Source organism: Pinus tabuliformis, chromosome X, assembly GCF_031772625.1.
Source record: "Pinus tabuliformis cultivar Carrire ecotype Pingquan chromosome X, CPIR1, whole genome shotgun sequence".
Lineage (NCBI taxonomy): Eukaryota > Viridiplantae > Streptophyta > Pinopsida > Pinales > Pinaceae > Pinus > Pinus tabuliformis.
In genome coordinates this window covers 1,162,341,310-1,162,344,453 of record NC_142308.1, presented here as the reverse complement: position 1 = coordinate 1,162,344,453, position 3,144 = coordinate 1,162,341,310, and the positions used below count along the sequence as shown (strand labels likewise).

At 40.5% G+C, this 3,144-nt stretch overlaps 1 pseudogene; it reads right to left on the bottom strand.

The window, feature by feature from the left end:
• Window positions 1-564: 564 nt before the first annotated feature.
• LOC149144027 (pyrophosphate-energized vacuolar membrane proton pump 1 pseudogene) lies at window positions 565-1,252 on the bottom strand (annotated as a pseudogene).
• Between the last annotated feature and the right edge of the window lie 1,892 nt (window positions 1,253-3,144).

The window sequence follows — 3,144 nt, the reverse complement described above, 5'->3', positions numbered from 1 at the left end:
TTGGCTGCCAAGTGCTCATTAAGACCTTCAATTTTGTCTCCAAGTTGACCAACAAGGCTACACAAAGCACCCATTAGACTTGTTGGCATAATGACTAACCAAATTCACTCTATTAACATAAAAATAATCAAAAACATGCAATAAACAAATGAGAATGGTGGACTAAGCCAAATTAGGAGGTTGAATGAGCCCAAATAATTGTACATTTTTGGGGCTCATCATCACCCCCCTACTGAAAGTGTTTCTCATCCTCTGAGCAACCAAATCTCTCCCCTTGTCTTTGATGGCCCTGGTGACGTCCTTGGCTAGCATCTTGGCCGATTTCTCCTTTGGCTTCCCTCTTTTCACTTTCCTGTAGAAACTGTTCTGTCTTCCTGTAGAAACTGTTCTGTCTTCCTGTAGAAACAGTCTGCTAGCTTCAATGAACTGCCCGAGAATAGATATTGCATGCCGAAGCTGGATGGGAATCACTGTTTTTCCATTGGTTAATCCTTGATTCACGTTTCTGTTCCTGACATGACAATACTTTCCGACTGTGGCAGCTTTCTTTGCTTCATAAAATGCTTACTGCAATAGCAAATATAATAACAGATTTGTATCCCACAGCCAACCCAAATATAACATTAGTTGTTGCTTCCAGTCCTGCATGAATCGGCCTTGGACAGGGCTGTAAGCATTACTAGTGCAGTATTCAGTGACAAAACCAATAACAAGGCCAGACCACAAACCAATAGCACCACAGAAGAAAAGCTCCCAGTTCTTTACAACCTTCTGGGCACCAAAATTGAAGATAGTGAAGGATGAAGGCAATGCAACTAGGCTTACAGCAGCAGTGCCAATAGTCATCACTACTATGGAGATAATACGTTGCTTTTTCAATGCAGGCTCAATTTCCTTCACAGCCTTGATCTCAAATATGTTAGTTGCAAACAGAGTTGTGATTAAGCAATCAATGATACCCATTGAACTAATAAGCAAGGGATAACACATGGCAGTAAGATCATGAGAGTTTTCAAATGATGATATGGATGCAACAACCAGAGCTGCACAGGAAGATTCAGTCATAGGACCCAAATAGATCTGATCCCATACCAGCGATATCTCCAACATTGTCACCAACATTATCAGCAATGACAGCTGGGTTGCGTGGATCGTCTTCAGGAATGTTCCTCTCAACCTTGCCAAAAAGATCAGCACCTACATCTGCTGCTTTGGTGCAAATACCACCACCTACGCTGCCAAACAGAGCCATGGAAGAACCGCCAAGACCAAATTTGAAGATGTTGAAATAAGTTTTGCTAACCATTTCATATATTTTTCTTCAAGATGTTCTGCTAATTTTCGTTTATCTCCATCTTGAGACAAGACAAACAATAGTTCCACAGCATGAGCTCGCAATTCAGAGTACGTAACTTTGCAAAAAGGGAAGCAATACCTGAATTTGAATACACTTCGAGTGAATCACGATCATTGCAACAATTTTGGAGAGAAATAAAACAATCATCAAATGAGTTGATGATAGAGAACCAATTAACTGATTGTGCACACTTTAGTTGAGGACGTGGAAAGTGCCGATGAACAGCAGTTCATGAGTTTCAGCCAAGCCGTCTTCAATTTCTCCGTGATTTGTGATGAGGTGGAAAAAACATGTGCGCTAGATTTTTCAAACTGCAGTGATACATGTCTTCTTCTCTCCGTTAATTAATTGACATCCTGTTCACTGGAGTTCAACTACCATTAACTGTGTTTTTTTTAATTTTTCACGTGAATGGCCGATCATGCTGCGTGATTTTTGCCTTGAGCACTAGAGAAGACAATCGGTTGAGCCTCGCTAATCCGTGGCTTAATTCCACCATTTCATTCATTCATGCAGTTTCCAAATTAATTTTATGCAATAGAAGAATGGGTTTGTCACATACCTCGAAGTTGAATGGCTGTCGTGAGCTGCTGTGGGCTGTCATTGCTGCATGCATTTGATTTTATGGTTGCATGATGGCTGGGCTACTAATCCATGGCTGGTTTTCTTGTGCAGGTGTCCTCTGGCCAGATGCATGCAACAAGAATTCATTTCCACGTTCAGATCTGCATCCTGAACCTGCTGCCATTGAATTTTCACAGGACCAGAACTTCTTTTTTCCATTTCTCCCAAACGGCAAACCGGATTGAGCTGAAACTTGGTGGGCATGTTCCTACCATCATGATGCATCTCCCATAGCAAATTCGTGATCAATGGATGCACGGATTTCGAGAAAATTGGAAAATGGCTGAAGATTTCAGAGCTCGATTTCTCGGAAACCATGCATCGGAATTGGCTGAAACTGCTTGGGTAGGCTACTATCACCCACGTGCATCTCCCCATGAAACAGGTTTTGAAACGGATGCACGGTTATGGAGAAAATGCAAAAATGGCTGATGGTGATGGAGGTTGATTTCTTGGAAACCGTGCACCGGAATTGCATGAAACTGCTCAGGCATGTTGTCATCGACCTTGTACAATCCCCCATAAAACGGGTTGTCAAATGGATGCATGGTTTGATAACTCGGATTTACACACTGTTTGCACCATTGGCTTCGTATTAACGAGCACTTCAACATGATTCCAGTTTCACCTGTATTTGAAGACTTTTGATCTGGAGGCTTTATTGAATCCATTTTGGATCAGGGAGGTAACAACATTCCTCCTAACCACCCGAGCTACACCCAATTGGCACATACACACAATCATCGTTGACACTATTTTTCAATTTCAAGTTAAAACCCTTGATATTAGTCTTTATGCATAACAGGAAGGATTTTGTATAAAAATGCCAATATAATATTATACATAGGTGTAAATTCACAACTTACACCTTCTTAAAGTTGAACCACTCAGTTTGGCTCAAAATTGAGACTAGGACATGCATTTTACTTTAAGGTAGTTTTGTCGCTTTACATGAAATCCCATTTCAAGGTGCATGAAAAAAAAATCTCATGTTCTTCAATTGCAATTTAATTGATATAAGTAAATTTACCATATTCCTAACCTGATTTTATAGCTTATAAAACAATGGAGTTACAAGGAAGTTGGAGTGTGCATTTTAATTTGGTGACTTAGTATTTTTTTGGCCTTCCAAATCACAACTCAAACTTTGCCTCTTCTGCACA